Raw genomic sequence first — 18,452 nt, forward strand, 5'->3', positions numbered from 1 at the left:
AACATAATTACTTGTACATTGTTGGTGGAAATGTAAAATAGTAGAGTCTCTCCAGAAAACTGTTTTAGCAGTTTCTGAAAAGTTTAAACATGCAATTATCATAGGACCCAGCAATTATATTCTTGGTATATACTCTAGAGAAATGAAGAGACATTCACACAAATATCTACATATGAATGTTTATGGCAACTTTCGTAATAGCCCCAAATCGGAAATAACCCAGATGTTTTTCAATGAGTGAAGCGTTAAGCAAACTGTGGCACAGCTGTACCATGGAACACTACTCAGCAATGTAAAGGAACAGATTATTGATACAACAGTTTGGATGAATCTATACAGAATGATGCTAAGTGAAAAATCCCAATCTCAAAAGGCCACATATTCTGTGGTTCAATGTAATAACTTATGTAACATTCTTGAAATGATAAATTTAAAGAAATAGAAAACATTAGTGGTTTCTAGGCATTAAAGAAAAGGTAGAAGTGGGAGGAAACTGGGTCTGGCCATAAAAAGGCAAGCAGAGGTATCCTTGTGCTACAAATGTTCTGCATCCTGAACGTCTCAATGTCAATATCCTGGTTGGGATATTGCACTACCCAACCCACCTTGTACCATTACAAGGTGTTACTTTTGGGGGAAACTGGGTAAAGTGTACAGGGGAATCTCTTTGTGTTATTTCATATGACCACATGTGAACCTACAATTAATTATCTCAAAATAAAAGAGTTTAATTAAAACAAATATGACCAGGTGACAATGATGTGGGCTTTTTCCCAACCATCAGTCCTCAGATGTTGATGTGCATTAAGATAAAGTTCTCAGATGTGGATGTGTATAAGCAGAAGAATAAGGTTTAACCTGACTGGGTTGGGATTTGCCAGTGACAGCCACGAAGGGATTTGAGGATGTAGGCAGGGAGCAGAGATGAGGCTGGGCCTGAAATCATAACTGGGGGAGCAGGGAAGTAGAACTGGACGGCAGGCAGAAGTGTTGAGTAGTAAGGAAAGAATGAGCTAGTCCATTGAGTCCTACCGTTTGAAGCACGGTAGCAAAATGAATGAGCTGGAAAGAGTGGATGACGTTCTGAGAGTGGGATGCTCAGTTGAGGCTTTGGAGGAGGTATGATTATGGAAAGGAATTGCTGAAATGCAGTGGAGAAACAGACCTGGTTGTGAGGAAGTTAAGGAACCAAGAAGCCATGGCAGTGGATGGATCATTTCCTTGGATTGTTGAATCCTTTCAAGGGTGAAAACATACATTAGTGAAGACAAAAAGGGAGTCAGGTACTAAAATACTCCTTAAATGAGGCCAAGTTGGTATGATCTCATGGTACACACTCCAAATAAGCCGGGTTTTTGTAAGAGAAGGGAGGAGAAGAAGTGGTCTTGTCTGGAAGCAGCAATTAGGAACAACAACAACAACAACAAAAAAAAACAGAGCTAGCTCCCTACACTCCTCATGTGTGATGGGAATGAGAGTAGCTTCAAGGAAAAGATAAGGAGAGTCTCAGAAAACAGATACAACACCCAATAAATATTTGAAATATTTTAAAATTAAATTTAAACATACAAAAATATTTAAAATTACAATTTGGAAGACTAACCTTTCATCAATTGGTGGTTGCCTGCAATTTGGGTCCTGAAATTTGTTTTAGAAACTCATTTTCTAAATAAATGAGCTGCATTTTTTTAAGTTACATTAAGAATGAGAGTAAGAACTTGGCAAACAACAAACAAAAATGAGAGGGGTAAACAGAGATACTTGTTATAATACTAAAATATCTGCCCAAGGAGGAGCTGAGGCTCATTTACAGAATTTTTACATAACATACAATATACGTATAGGCATGTTTCTTTGAGTCACGTGCACAACCTTATGTCCCCCTCTGCATACAATGACAAGGCTTCCCTATTAAATATTCATCCTAACCCTAATCAAAAGAAAGCCATCCACCCTTCCTTGAGGAATCATGGCTTTGAAAGCCATTCCCTGTGAGCTCCTTCTTTTCTGCAGATAAGGTTTTCTTTGTGTGACAACCTGGTGCAGTTTCTGTGACTTTCCAAGGAGCGAACTCAGGCTGGTTCGATTCCAAGATCAGATTTCAGAGTATCATTCTCCTCTGCAGCTATATTGGTTTTTGGAAAGTTGGCCCATTTCACCCTAAATCATTTCTTGAAAATAGTCACAGGAACCCTGGAGGGAGCTTTTTGCTTGAGGGGCTTTTATTCTCTGATCTGATGTTATCTAGTTGAAACTGTAGGCTCAGGTGACTTTCAGAAAGTGAGTTGAGTTCGTTCTCCTGACTGTCTTTGGATGACCTATGCTCCCACTTCAGGGAAGATAACTTCTTGTCTGCAGAGCAAAGGGCCATTCTCATGCACCCCCCTTTGCACAAAGGTGTTCTGAGATGGTGAATTCCTAACATAAAGCTACATCCCAAGGGTACTCAGCTGTGAGGGGACGCCCTTGCTGCGGTCTGGCACAATCAGTTCCTCCTGCTAAGGAAAATACCTGCATCCATGTAGAACCATGAGGCAGTTTGCCAATCTGCCCTTGACCTTGGTGCTCATGCTCCTCTTCATCCCACTTTACCTGAAAAGCACACAGTGTTGCTGCACCATATTGAGTCCCTCAATATCCTGTTCACTCAGCCCAGAAGGAGCTGACCATTCGGTTCGTGATGTAACATGATGGGATTCTCAGGGTACTGGCAGCCATCCCACCTTAGGGCTTGGGCATGGTCAAGACCGAAGTCAATGAACCTGTGTTGGTGTTTCTGCATGAATTTTATCCAGCTGAGAAACCTCCTGCTGCTTGAAGGCTTTGGTTGCATCAAAAAGGTTGTCATGATTAATGTTTGCTTTTTTGCAAAGATTTAAGCTCTAACTCCCAATTCCTAGTGTGTCCCTTGAATTTTCACATGCTTACTTTGGATGACAAGCCAAACAAGACTTTGACTTTGTACCATTTGTGCTTGTAACTTCCCAGTGTTTTCCAGTAAACCTGGATGTTGTGGAGCTTTAAGAGAGAATTCTTGCTGACATTTTTTTTTCTCTGTACCAGGTATTTCAGAAAATACTTGTAGTTTTACAATGATCCAGGTACCTGTTTTTTGGGCTTCTTTACTCAGGCTTTACCAGCCACTAGAAAGAACACACCATGGTTAGAAGCTTGGAATTTTTAGCCCCACCAGCCATTCTCTTGAGAAGGAAGAAGGGCTGGAAATGGAGTTAATGATCCATGGCATCTACATGAGGAAGCTTCCATATGGTGTGTCCCAATAGTACAAGGTTCAGAGAGCTTCCAGGTTAGCGGACACACCCAAACTTCAGGGAGGACAGAAGCTCCTGTGCTCAGGACTTCCCCAGACCTCGCCCTTATGTATTTCTTTATCTGGCATCCTTTATTATAATCTTTAATAAACTGGTAAACAAAAGTGTTTCCCTGAGTTCTGTGAGCTCTTCCAGCAAATTAATGGAACCCAAGGAGGAGAGTCATGGACCCTCTGATTTATAGCCAAATCAGACCGAAATTGTGGGTAACCTGGGGACCTACTCATTATAATTGTAAATGGGAAGGCAGTTTTGTGGGGTTGAACCCTTAACCTGTGGGATCTGACACTGTCTCTAGGTAGATAGTGAGTTAAAATGTAGGATACCCAGATGGTCTCAGTTAATTGCTTGGTGGTGGGAGAAACACACACACACACACACACACACACACACACACACACTCATCTGGTGACCAGAAGCAAAGTGTTCTGTATGAGTAGTAAAGGAAACACACAAGAGAAAAGAACTGAATTTTTCCTTACAAAGGAGGGAACAGGTTGTTTTTCAGTATACAGTATTACCTCCAAGAGAATCCTGAAGAAAGTAGGTGAGTTTGGGGTCTCTGAAGCACTGCCTTTGTTTGCTATTACCATGATAAGAATAGTGGTGACTGGGCCCAGGCAGGTCCCTGATCATGAGCGATCAATTTCTCTTACCTATTGCTTTTACTTTCATCCCTTCTGCATGGCTATCTTTTTGTTTTCAGATCCTGCTAAATCCACTAGTTGAGTGGGGAAGTCTGTATCTTCAGACTCTCATTACTGTTCTCTGTTGACTCCATGGTAATTGCAAAGATAGCAGGAGACATAGAGCGTTCTCTGTCATTGATTTGGTGTCACATCCAGGAATCCCTCGGGTGGGTCTCTGCACCAAGGTGAGCACCTGCCCCACTGCATCCAACATACATATTTCTTTCTTATAAGCTCCCTAAATAAAAAACAGCCCAAAGCAGAATCCTACAGGTAGTTTTCAATAAAGGAAAGCAGAAAAAGGGAACTTTGTAGCTTTAGCCCTTTCTTTTCCACAGTCAATTAAGAAAAACAAATATTTAAAACTTCATGGAATTTCCCAAGTTATTAGAACAATTATCAGGTCCAACATTAGAATGTTTTCCCTGTACCAAGCTGTCTATATGCAAAGGAGATGCCATTGCAAACACCCCTGCAAGACGTCACAGTACTCGTGGCACAAGGGAGCACGACCCTGCACCTGGCTGGTGTCCATGCCACATGAGCACCAGAAGGGCCTTGAGGAGAGCAAAGCAGAGCTCCATGTTAGCTCTGAGCCTTTGTAGCTGTTTATTAGGGGTCTGAGAAAGGTCCTCCCTATTCCTGGTCTACTGAGAGATTCTGTTATGAATTAGCATTGAGTTTCATCAAATAGTCTTCCTTTATCAATTGATATGATCATTTTTCTTTAGCCTTTTGATATGGCAGATTCCATCAACTGATTTTCAAATGCTGAAAGCTTACATAACTGGAAAAAATACCCCTTGGTCATGATTCACTATTCCTTTTATTCCCTGTTAAGGTGGAATTGCTAATGTTCTGTTGAGGATGTTTTGTTTGTTTTGTTTTGTTTTACATCCAAGGTCATGAGAGATATTGGTATGCAGTTTTCTTTCTCTTTCATTGCTTTCTTCCTGTCCCCCCACCCCTTGTCTGGTTTTAGCATACAGGCAATATTGGCCTCGTAAAATGAGTTGGAAAGTGTTTTCCCAGTTTTTACTTTTTAGAATATGTAAAATTGGTATTACTTTACTGTGAGTGTTTGGCAAAATTTTCCAGTAAAACTATTGTGGGCTTGGAGATTTCTTTTTGAAAGTTTTTAATTATGAATTTGTTTTTTATTATTTTTTAATGTTTATTTATTTTTGAGAGCCAGAGAGAGACAGACAGAGAGACAGAGAGAGACAAAGTGACAATGGGGGAGGGGCAGAGATAGAAGGAGATACAGAATCTGAAGCAGGCTCCAGGCTCTAAGCTGTCAGCAGAGAGCCCAGTGCAGCACTTGAACCTATGAGCTGTGAGATCATGACCTGAGCCGAAGTCGGATGCTTAACCAACTGAGCCACCTAGGTGCCCCACAAATTTAATTTTTAAATATTTACAACATATGATGTATTTTGACCAACCTTACTCCTGAAAATCTTTCCTATTGATTTATTACCTTCCCCAATTTATTCTATCTACTTAGTATAGCATTGAAATATATATATATATGTATATATGTATATATGTATATGTATATGTATATATGTATATGTGTGTGTGTATATATATATATATATATATATATATATATATATATAAATACCATCCCAAATCTTCATTGAAATAAAGTGAAAGGTATGGGGGTGCCTGAGTGGCTAAGTTAGTTAAGTATTTAACCCTTGATTTAGGCTCAGGTCATGATCTCATGGTCATGGGATTGAGTCCCATGTTGGGGTCTGTGCTGAGTGTGGAGCCTGCTTGGGATCCTCTTTCTCCCTCTCACTCTGCCCCTCCCTTATTCACATGATGAATGTACTGTCTCTCTCTCTCTCTCCCAAAATAAATAAATAAACATTTTTTAAGTGAGAGGTATAGAAAAAACAAATATTACAGAAATAGCACCTAGTCCAAATTATACAACTGAAACAAAAATATCCATTGTGTAGTTTGAAGAGGTTGACTTACTGCCTCATCCCTATGTTGTGAATTATCCCACAGCTCCCCAAAGAGTGTCTGCTTTGGAGACTTTTGAAAAAAGGCCACCAAAAAGACTCCAGTGGAAGGACCTAGAGAATATGTGACAAATAGTCCAAGATTTTTCTAACAAAGTTTCTACGTACCAAGAATTCACTCTTCAATGTGGGGTCAAGCCAGCCAGGTGGCCCTGGGACCCCAGGTGAGTAACACAGAAGGAACACACCCAGGAATGCGTCTTCTGAGTCCTGGAGAATGAGACTCATGGGAAAGGAGAAAGGGAAGTCTGGACATGGGCAGCAGGGCTAGTCCTGGATCATAGAATGTGCTAGAAGTTGACACACAGCTCAGTTATTATGGATCCATTCTTTGGGGTTTCAGGAAGTGGTGCATGGAATGGGAAAGTTCCCATGCTGTGTCCCAGGAGCCCAGGTTGCTGTGAGGGTGATGGCGACCAGAAGCCATCATACCAGCTCTGCTCAGCTGAGTCAGAGCCACTCTGTTGCCTGCTTTGTCCAGGACTCCAAATAAAAAGCTGACTTGGGGATTGAAACTGGACCCTTTAGAAAACAAATCCTCTGTCCTTCTGGCTTCTTCTGTTTTTCTCACACCATAAAACTGAGAGAAGCCCACCAACCCAAATGCTTCCAAACGCAGTGGGGCCTGGAGTTCACAGAGGCCTCGTGATTAAACTCCATATGGTGCTTTGAACTTCCACATGAGGCTTTAAAAGAGAAATGTGAGTGGAAAGGTAGGTGTCTTTTCTTTTTTTTCCCATTGGCTTCTCCAGTTCTCATTTCTTCTGGGTACTGGCATAGCCCCCTCTCTGTCACCCCTGGACACCCAACAAGGGACTTACATGCAGAGAGTAGGCAGACAGGAGGACTTCAGGGAAAAATGGAGAAAGCATTAACTGAACAGATACATCGTTTCCCTGGTCACCCATCTGCAAGCCTTGGAGGAGTCTAAGGGCCTGCCCTGGTCCAAATCACTTTCACTAGGCTCTCTGTTGGTTGCCACTTTTTTCCTACCTTGAGTCACCAGAAATGCTGGAATCCAGGCTTCCTGCAGAAGAAGAAACTGTTTGTGTTTATTATGCTGAGCACCAGCGCTGCTCTGCTCCCCTCCCTGCACAGCCCAGGGGCCTCTTCTGCAAACCAAAGATCCATTCACCAAATCAACGTACAGTTCTAACCCTGGAAAGAATTCTGCTGTTAGAAGCAGAAGTGTTTACCTTGGGGTCCCTAGGTAGACTCAGGACAGGACTTTCGATGGAAGAAAATAACATCTTTATTTCCATTACCCTGAAACTGAAACTTGGCAATTCTAAATGAGACACCACCAAAAAAGTTATACAGGAATGGGGAGTTCTCCAATCCTCACCTAGCTTGTGGGAAAACATGTGGCTGCTTTTCTGTTGACCAAAGCTATGTAAAGAAGGAAGGTGAGGCTGTGGGGAAAAAGGAACCCTCATGCACTGTTGGTGGAAATGCAAGCTGGTACAGCCACTGTGGAAAACAGTATGGAGGTTCCTCAAAACATTAAAAATAGAACTATCACATGATGCAGTAATTCCACTATTGGGTATTACCCAAAGAACATGAAATCACTAATTTGAAAAGATAACATGCACCTCTATGTTTATTGCAGTGTTATTTACAATAGCCAAACTTTGGAAACAGCCCAAAGGTCCATCCATAGAACAACAGATAAACACGACTTCTTGAAGCTAGAAAAAGAAATCCTAAAATTTGTATGAAACCACAAAAGACCCAGAATAACCAAAATAATATTGAAGAAGAAGACCAAAGTCGGAGGCATCACAATCCCAGACTTTAACCTGTACTACAAAGCTGTAATCATCAAGACAGTATGGTCTTGGCACAAAAACAGACACACAGACCAATGGAATAGAATACACACTTGAGAATTGGACCCACAAAAATATGGCCAACTAATCTTTGACAAAGCAGGAAAGAATATCCAATGGAAAAAAGACAGTCTCTTTAACAAATGGCGCTGGGAGAACTGGACAGCCACATGCAGAAGAATGAAAATAGACCACTTTCTTATACCATTCACAAAAATAAACTCAAAATGGATGAAGGACCTGAATGTGAGACAGGAAACCATCAAAACCCTAGAGGAGAAAGCAGGAAAAGACCTCTCTGACCTCAGCCGCAGCAATCTCTTACTTGACACATCTCCAAAGGCAAGGGAATTAAAAGCAAAAATGAACTATTGGGACCTCATGAAAATAAAAATCTTCTGCACTGCAAAGGAAACATTCAACAAAACTAAAAGGCAACCAACAGAATGGGAAAAGATATTTGCAAATGACATATCAGACAAAGGGTTAGTATCCAAAATCTATAAAGAACCCACCAAACTCTACACCCAAAAAACAAATAATCCAGTGAGGAAATGGGCAAAAGACATGAATAGACATTTCTCTAAAGAAGACATCCAGATGGCCAACAGGCACATGAAAAGATGCTCAATGTCACTCCTCATTAGGGAAATACAAATCAAAACCACAATGAGGTATCACCTCATGCCAGTCAGAATGGCTAAAATGAACAAATCAGGACACTATATAGATGCTCAAGAGGATGTGGAGAAATGGGAACCCTCTTGCACTGTTGGTGGAAATGCAAACTGGTGAAACCACTCTGGAAAACAGTGTGGAGGTTCCCCAAAAAATTAAAAATAGATCTACCCTATGACCCAGCAATAGCACTGCTAGGAATTTACCCAAGGGATACAGGACTGCTGATGCATAGGGGCACTTGTATCCCAATGTTTATAGCAGCACTTTCAACAATAGCCAAATTATGGAAAGAGCCTAAATGTCCATGAACTGATGAATGGATAAAGAAGTTGTGGTTTATATATACAATGGAATACTACTTGGCAATGAGAAAGAATGAAATATGGCCTTTTGTAGCAACATGTATGGAACTGGAGAGTGTTATGCTAAATGAAATAAGTCATACAGAGAAAGACAGATACCATGTTTTCACTCCTATGTAGACCATGGGGGAGGGGAAGGGGGAAAAAGTTACAGAGAGGGAAGGAGGTAAACCATAAGAGACTCAAAAAGTGAGAATAAACTGAGGGTTTATGGGGAGTTGGAAGGAGGGGAAAGTGGGTGATGGGCATTGAGGAGGGCACCTGTTGAGATGAGCACTGGGTGTTGTATGGAAACCAATTCGACAATACATTTCATATTTTTAAAAAAAGAAGATGTGGTATATATACTCATTGGAATATAAAAAGGGATAAAATCTTGCTATTTGCAACAACATGAATGGACCTAGCAGGTACAGTGCTAAGTGAAATAAGTCAGAAGAAGGCAAATACTATATGATTTCACTCATACGTGGAATTTAAAAAACAAAGAAAAAAAGAGACAAACTAACAAACAAAAAAACCAGACACTTAAATACAGAGAACAAACTGATGGTTGCTAGAGGGAGAGCTGGGTGGGGGAGAGGGGTGAAACAAATAAAGGGGATTAAGAGTTAAGAGTACACTTATCTGAATCAGCACTGGGAACTGCATAGCATCAGTGAATCACAACATTATATAACAGAAACTAACATGACATCATATATTAATTACATTTGAAACAAAACAAAGTAATAAAAGAACCAAGGCTCACCAGGAAACCACATTCTTCCCCCAAGGTACTGACCCCAGGACATGGGAGGAAGCACACACTCTTTGCTGGCTGTCCCTTATCTAAGAATGAGACACAGAGCAGGCATAGCTCACCCTTGGCTTTCACAGCACATTTCAGGCACTGTTATCCTGTGCCATGATCACCACTATTTTCTTATCCAGCTCCATGTCAGCCTCCAGTGGATCCTGCCAGTCATCTTGTATAGCTTGTCCCCACTGACTTTTTAAATTGCAGAATTAAGAAATACAATACAGCAAAGAAACGGTTGGATTACAAAAGTTTGTTTGCACACTGCTCCAGTAACTCAGAACACATTCCCCTAGAAATAAAGGAGATAAGGCATCAACATGGGATGGCTCTCTCCCTCTGCTCAGCAAGAAAGAATTTGGCCTATGATATTTTGAAAGTATACTACTGTCTCACAAGCAAATTGTTTTCCAAAATAATGCATTCTGACTTGAAACTTAGATGTCTAATGCCTTTCTAGGACCATAGTGATTTTAAAGCATGACCTCAAATTTTTTTGTGCTTTTCCCATTGAGGTGAGTCTATGTCCTGGGCATAGTCTGGGATCTGTGACTGCTTGACCAAAAGAGTATGGCAGAAAGGATACTGTGCCAGTTTTATTTTATGAAGATAATATTATCCTGACAAGCAAACCACACAAGGATAGTACAAAAGAGAGAGAGAGACCTGTATCCCTACTAAATACAGATGCAATGATTCTTTTTTTTTTTTTTTTAGTTTTTGAAAATGTTTTTATTTACTTGGAGAGAGAGAGAGAGAGAGAGAGAGAGAGAGAGAGAGAGAGACTGAGTACAAGTGCGGGAGCGGCAGAAAGAAAAGGAGACACAGAATCTGAAGCAGGCTCCAGGCTCCGAGCTGTTAACACAAAGCCCAACACAGGTCTTGAACTCATGAACCACGAGATCATGACCTGAGCCGAAGTCAGACACCCAACTGACTGAGCCATCCAGGTGCTCCACAGATGCAGTGATTCTTAACAAAGAGAATTATGACCAAGTGGGTGTTTCTCCAGGAGTGCAAGGCAAGGCTGGTTCAGTATCTCAAAACAAATCAATGTAATCCACCATATTAACAGGCTAAGAAAAAAAGTCACATGATCATATCAGTTGATGAAAGAGAAAAAAGTTTGACAAAATTCAACACCCATTCATGATAAAAACTATAGGAAAAATAGAAGAGGTTAGAACTTATCAACTTGATGAGGAGCATCTATAACAAGTCTGGCTTCCCTACAAGGTCTCTCTTGACTGCAGGAGAGTGGGAGTTCTTACTGGCTGAAAGGTATGGAAGTCTTGGCTCCCTAGGGGGCTTCTCTGATACCATCCCATTGTAGGGGTGAGGCTCCCTGTTACAGCCCTGTGGGGATGAAATTCCAGGTTTCTCGTGCAGCCTTGGCTGGGGTGGATAAGGATGGAACCCCATTTTTTTTGTGGAGTTTGGCTGGAGTAGAGTGGTTCTTGTCAAAAATGTTTTGTCTTTCTAGGCAACCACCTGCCTAATGCTTCAGCTAGAGATAGCAGCTTTTTGTTAGGGCCTTTATATCTGTGCCTGTTAGCATTTCTGGGTTCTTGGCTTCTTCAGGTCCAATTCCAGGATATATGAGGTGAGATAAAAGCCTGCAACTCACCCACTATAGTCTTCCTTGGGTCCTGAGGTTCCTAGCCAGTTAGCTTTTTCTCCACCTTCCAGAGTCTTCTTATGCTTGCTTTACATAGGATGTCCTGGATGTTGTTGTTCTTAGCAGGAGGAAGAGGGAAACTACATCTATTCCATCTTCCTAGAATATCCGGCAGAAGTCCCAATATTTTTGAAATATTTTTGTTCTCACTTACACTTTATTTGTCTGAATATAGAATTCTGGGTTGTTCTCAGAACTTAACAGTTTATCTGCACCAACTTTTACTTTTACAGTATTGCCTTCTGATTTCATTTCCTTTGAATGGGTTCCTCTTTCTCTTTCTCTCCCTTTCTCTCTTTATCTCTCTCCCATCCTCTATCTCCCTCTCCCTCTCTCCTTCTTCCTATTCTTCCTCCTCTCCTTCCCTACTGCCCCTCTCCCCCCTTCTCTCTCTCTCTTTCTCTCTCTCTCTGGATACTGCTTTCTGTCTAGAGTTCTAAAACCTCAGGAATGTGTGCTTTGGTGTGTGTGTTTTCATCTCTTTGGTTAAGTACTCCTAGGGCTCGCTCAGTGTGGAGATTCATGGCCTCAGGGATGGAGAAGTGTCCCCTACCACTTATGTGATAGTGGTGGCTTCTTTACCCTTTCTTCTCACTGTTTCTGAGTTTCTAAAGAGTCAGGTGTTGTGTCTTCTGGCTTGCTTCTCTAAGTTTCTTATCTTTTCTCATCCATCTTATATCTTCTTTTAGTTTGTTTTACTTTCTGAACAAATTCTTCTAATCTTATTTACTATTTTTGGCGATTGTATTTTTTAATTTAGACTTTCTTCACATTGTCTGATTTTTTTTCTGTTTTTCATAACATGGCATTTCTGAGAATGGAATGACTTGACTTTGGATTCTTGGTGTATATATGTTCCAATGTCCACTACATTACTTCCTCTGGGTTTATTAAAAAAGAAAACAACAACAACAACAACAACAACAAAAACCCAAAAAGTTTATCCTCTTCACTGCATGTCCATTTCTCTCAGTTTCCCTTTGTTTGCTTATTTGTATGTTTGTGTGCTTTTTTTGTTTGTGTCTCTCCTCCATGTTGAAGGGGTTCACTTATCTGATGCTCCTGGAAGCCATTTCAGACTTAAAAAAGAGGAACTGAGAGCTGATTAGAAAGTGAGCTCTATATTTTTTACTGGTGGCTCCAGACTGCATCCCTTCCACCCTGTTCTGTGCCCCAGAGGCTGACCTACTTGCATCATCTAGCTTCCTTTACACTATGGATTCCGATGGGCTTTAGCCACCGGAGGACTGGCAGGGGATCAGACATCAGGATGAGATAATGTTTGGGGAACTGATGTCCAGGTTTTCTGCTGAGCAGTGTCTTGGCAATGGCTGCATTCCTCTGCTGAAGGTTACAGACCTCTCTTGTCAGTTGACCTTCTCTGACAACCTCAGCCCTAGTTGGGTTCTAGGAAACACTCCCATCCTGACTCGCAGACACAGAAGTGATAACAGCTGCCTCTGTTTTTCCTCCCAGGGCTTGCACCACCCTGCCTTGGTTTCCCTTAACCACACCCTCAGCTCTTTAAGTAGCCCTTTTATTAAACTCGGCTCTACCTCCCCTTTAGAGAGTGCCATCAGAATTTCTTGCCAAGGCCCTGATCAATACAGAAGCTCCATGCACTTAGGTAAGACCTGTGAACTGGTGGATTTCATGGTACTATGACTGGCCTTTTCACTGGAGGACATCCAATGCATCAGTTTGCTCAGGCTGCCATCACAAAGTACCACACATGGGGTGATTTGAACAACAGAAATATATTTTCTCAGAGTTCTGGAGATCAGAAATCCAAGACCAAGGTGCCAGCAGGGCTGGTTTCTTCCATAGGCTTCTCTCCTTGGCTTGTAGATGGCCAATTTCTTGCTATGTCCTCACATGGCCTTTCCTCTATGTATGCAAATCCCTGGTGTCTCTTTATACAACCAAATTTCCTCTTCTTATAAGAACACCTGTCAGATTGGATTAAGGCCAACCCTGATGGCCTCATTTTAACTTGATCATCTCTTTGTTAAAAATATTTATTTATTTATTTTTAGAGAGAGATAGAGAGCAGGGGAGGGCCAGAGAGAGAGAGGGAGACAGGGAATTTCAAGCAGCTCCATATTGTTAGCATGGAGCCCCATGTAGGGCTCAAACCCACGACTGTGAATCATTGACTTGAGCCTAAATCAAGACTTGGCACTTAACCCGCTGAGGAACACAGGCAACCCTTAATCATGTCTTTGAAGGCCCTGTTTCCAAATATCACCTACCACATTCTGAGGAACTGGGGGTAAGGACTCCAACATAGGAATTTTGGGGAGACACAATTCAGCCCATAAAAATCTATATCTGGAGGTGTCTCTCTGGATAAGACCTCTCTGGGGTCTTTTTCCTTAGAAGAATCCTCTAATTCATTGGGGAGCACACACCAGGCTATGAGCCTTTTGAAACAGGTCCTGGAAAATGACCTAACTGTTCACAGTGGGAATTTTCAACTCTTCCAAGAGTTAGTCCTGGGACTGAGTCTCCTCAGTGTGTGTCCAGAATTGTAAACCAGCCTGGTCTTGTGTGTCCAGAGAATGAACTGATCACCTACCTTGGGATAAGAGAAGGTGTCTCTCAGCAACCTGGATCCAGGGAGACAGCACCATCCTCCCCTTTCCACCCTGTTCTTCAGCCCTGCCCTTAGGGGTATTGGGCACCTCTGATGCATTGGCTGTTCTCGGTTACTGCAGAATAAGTTAACTCCTTGCCGCTCCTCCTTTCCACAGGCACTTGGTTTACTTTTTTTTTCTGCTTTTATGGATATGTTACCACCAGTTCTGTGAATCGTCATATAGAAGGATCTACACTGATGCATGTTCAGTCAGTGTTAGCTATTCTCTTGTCTGAAACATTCCAGGGATACCTTCTTTGTTTTCTTTGTCCAAATAATTTATTATACTTTTTTCCCGCCTTTCATCATTGTGGTAATTTTTGGGAGGTAGTAAAGACAGAGACTGATCGACCACATTTAACAAAAGATCCACATTGACCTTTTGGAGTTAGGCCCTGAGAGTTCTGCAGTCACTTTGGCCAAGTATTAGGAGTGTCCTTGACCACTAGTATACAAGCCTATGCAAAAGAGTATAACAAAGGGGCTGGATTTCAGATTTTTTTTTTCAGTATTAGGTATTTCTATGTGTATTCCTTAGCATAATATGATTGGTCTTTTTGCCTGAGGAATTTCACCATTTTATTACCAGCTTTCCTCAAAACCCTCTTGCCTACTCTAACCTAAAAATAATTCAAGAGCTTTAATTTTATATCAAATTCTAAAAAAATACTTCAGAAGCACTGGACTCACACAGTGCCTGTGTTAGGACCAACCCTTTTTTTATGATTAGTTGTATTTAAATAATCTTTTTTTTTTTAATTTCTAGAAAAGTGGTAAAGACAGTATGGGAGGCACCTAGGTGCTCCTCCTCATCCAGTTTCTCAGACTGTCAGTTTATATTAGCAGGTATATTGATCACATATAAGGAACCGAGTTACTATTAATGAATATCTCATTCATGTTTCATTCACTAGTTTTTTTTTTCTAATGTCCTTTTTCTGTTTTAGGATTTAGCTCAGAAGATGAAATTACATTTAGTTATCATGTCTCCATAATCCTTCTTTGGTTGACCACTTCTGTTTCCCAGATTTTCCTTTATTGATGACCTTGAGGACTGCTGGTCAGGCATTTTGTGGAAGGTTCCTTAGTGTGAGTTTACCTGGTGCTTTTCTCATGGTTAGATGGGGGTTATGGGCATGTTGGTAGGAAGACCACAGAAGCAGAGTGCCATTCTCAACATGTCATATCAAAGGAACATGCTGTCAACATGTCTGGTGGTAGTAATTTTTATCCACTGGCCACTCTAAAGCTACTCTCTGTCTTTTCTATGTTCTACTTTTTGGAAGGAAGTCACCATGTGCAGTCCACATTTGAGAGTGGCAAGTTGGGTGACACCTTCTTGAGCCTCTCTCCCACACATTTTTGATTTTACAAAACCACCGATGATTTTAGATGGCTTGAGTTTGCCGATGACTCTCTGGATGAGTAGAAGTTGCTCTAAACATCATCAGTTACAGACAAAAGCGAAATTATCTTCCACTGCCCCCAACATCCTTCCTCCTGAAATAAAACAATCGTCGTTTCTCAGAAACAAAGTCCATGACATCATGACAACGGGTTTTTCTACAAACAAGCAGACACACTTCAGGAGGTCTCCTGGGGGTGCAAAGGGCCAAATTTATACTTGGATGTGGATTTCAGAAAGTTATTAGGTTCTTGGGTGTGTTTGTTTGAACAAAGTTGTGTATTCTGGCAATGAGGAGCCTAAGAAGAGTGATTGGAAACCCGGAGCAGTGTGTGGGGGAACAAAGGTTCTAGGTTTTTCTCTCATTCCACAATTTCCTTTGTCCTAGGGAAGATCTGTGTCTTCCATTGTGCAGGACACAGATCGCATTTCTTGGCACTTCCCCATCTCACCAGGCACTTCTGGAGGCTAATGAAATAAGTGTTTAAAGAATTCTTTGTGCTCCCTGGAGGAAAGGAAAAGCCCTGTGCCAAATGTATATTGTCTGTGTGAGGCCAACTGCTCTGCTGTGAGCCACATGCACAGATTTTCAATTTCTCCAGATTCACGGGAGGGAGTTAGTTACCTGCCTGAATGTAAAAAGTACTAAAAACAAATCCTAACACTATGCTTTACCTACAGCAGCTCCCAAAAGTGCCCTCACCTTTCACTGGCATCTCCTAGAGTCCTTGTTCTCTAAGTACCCTCAGCTTTCACCGGTGGTGTCTCTTTTCTTTCCACTTCCTAAGTGTCACTGGAGTCAGTGGTTGCATGCAAGTATTTGAGGTCAGGATCCTTTGGCTTTTTGGCCTAAAGCACATAACTTTAGTTTTACCGAGGAGTGCAACTGACATCTTTCTCAAGTTATTTTTGGAATTACAGACAAAATTAAGACTTTTAAAATGTCCTGGACACGGTGGACCCTGTTACAGGTGCACCTCATTTTATTGTGCTTCCTTTAGTGTGCTTTGCAGACATTGCCCTTTTAGGAATTGAGGGTCTGTGGCATCCCTGTGTGGACCAAGTCTATAGGCGCCATTTTTCCCACGGCATTTGCTCCCTCATGTCTCTGTGTCACATTCTGGTACTTCTTACAAAATTCCAAATATTCTATTAGTACTATATTTGTTCTGGTGATCTGTGACCAGTGACGATCCACTGAAAGCTCAGAGGATGGTTAGCATTTTTTAGCAGTAAAGTATTTTTTAACTAAGGTATGCACATTGTTATTTTTGACATAATGCTATTACACACTTAATAGACTACAGTGTAGTGTAAGCATAACTTTTATATGCACTGGGAAAGCAAAAATGTCATGTGGTTCACTTAACTGTGCTATTCCTTTTTTTTTTTAATGAGAGCAGGAGAGGGGAAGGGAGAGAGGGAGACACAGAATCCGAAACAGGCTCCAGGCTCTGAGCTGTCAGCACAGAGGCCCTCTCAGAGCTTGAACCACAGACCCTGAGATCATGATCTGAGCCAAAGTCTCATGCTTAACCAACTGAGCACTCAGGTGCCCCTGTGCTGGTCCCTTTTTTGTGGTGGTCTGCCACCAAAACTATAATATCTCCAAGCTACCCCCGTGTTGAGAATGAAATGATAACTGACTATAGGATCACTGCTGCTCCACAGGGGAGAATTATAAGCTACAAATAGGTCAAAAGCAGCTGGAATCCAGTGTCCAGTTCTTTCAATCACTCATGCAATCATCAAAGGTAAACCATGCCTGCGCACTAGCCCAGCACCCCTGAAGACTGGACAACAGAAAGGAGTGGGGGTGGCTGGCACCATGGAACTGAAGCAAGTATATTTTAAAGGAGGCCAAGCTGGAGGCAGTGCACAGGAATGGTTAACCCGGCCAGCCTTGCACACTGTTTTCCAGGAACACACCCAGGAAAAGGTGAGGTCCACCAGTTAAATTGACAGTCCGGCCCAGTTACAAAAAGACACTGGGTTATTTTTATAAAGAAAGAAAAGAGGCAATCCCTTCCAAACAAATCCCAGATGGGCTGAGACCCCTTTCTGTAAAATAAACACACCCCGAACTTAGGAAGTGCAAGGGGAAATGTTTACAGGAGATCTGAGAGCTGCCCAGCCAGGGCCCGCAGACCTGGGCCATCTGAAGGCAGCCGCCTTTGTGGAAATCGCCTGGCTGTTAGAAGGTGAAACTCAGCATGGATGCTAGAATCCTACCCACAATGGAATTGATTTCTGACACTCTAGAATAGTCTCCTGCACGAGATGAAATTCTTTTGTGATTTCATTAAACCTTTTATTTAAAAGGTGTCTATTAAGCTACTGCCACATAATTTTATTTTTATTTGAGGGTTTCTGACATGCATTTATATTATAATAAGCAATTAAATTGAATGTGCAATGCAAAGGAAAAGAGGAGTGTGTGCATGTGTGTAAGTGTGTACCAGTGTGTGTGAGTGCACATGGGCATATGTGAGTGGGTATGTATGGCGTACAAATGGTAGATTTGCCAAGTTTAGCAAATAAGAATATAAGACGTTTAAATTTGAATTTCAATAATGTTTTGATCTAAGTATGTACCAAATACTGCATGGCAATATTGTAAATACTACATGTGCAAATACTGCATGGAAAATATCTACACTAAAAACTTGCTCATTGTTTATCTGAACTTAATTTTATTTTTTATTATTATTTTTAAGTTTTTATGTATTTATTTTGAGAAAGGAAAGAGAGAGAGAACAAGCTGGAGACAGGCAAAAAGAGAAGGGGGGAGAGAGAGAGAGAATCCCAAGCAAGCTCCGCACTGCCAGCACAGAGCCTGATATGGGGCTCAAACTCACTAACTGTTGAGATCATGACCAAAGCCAAAATCCAGAGTTGGGCACTTAACCAACTGAGCCACCCAAGCACCCCTGAAATTCATTTTAAACTGAGGATCCTTTTCTTTTCTGTATTTATCTTGAAATCCTAGTGAATGTGAGT

Source organism: Prionailurus viverrinus, chromosome A3 (genome assembly GCF_022837055.1).
Source record: "Prionailurus viverrinus isolate Anna chromosome A3, UM_Priviv_1.0, whole genome shotgun sequence".
Classification (NCBI taxonomy): domain Eukaryota; kingdom Metazoa; phylum Chordata; class Mammalia; order Carnivora; family Felidae; genus Prionailurus; species Prionailurus viverrinus.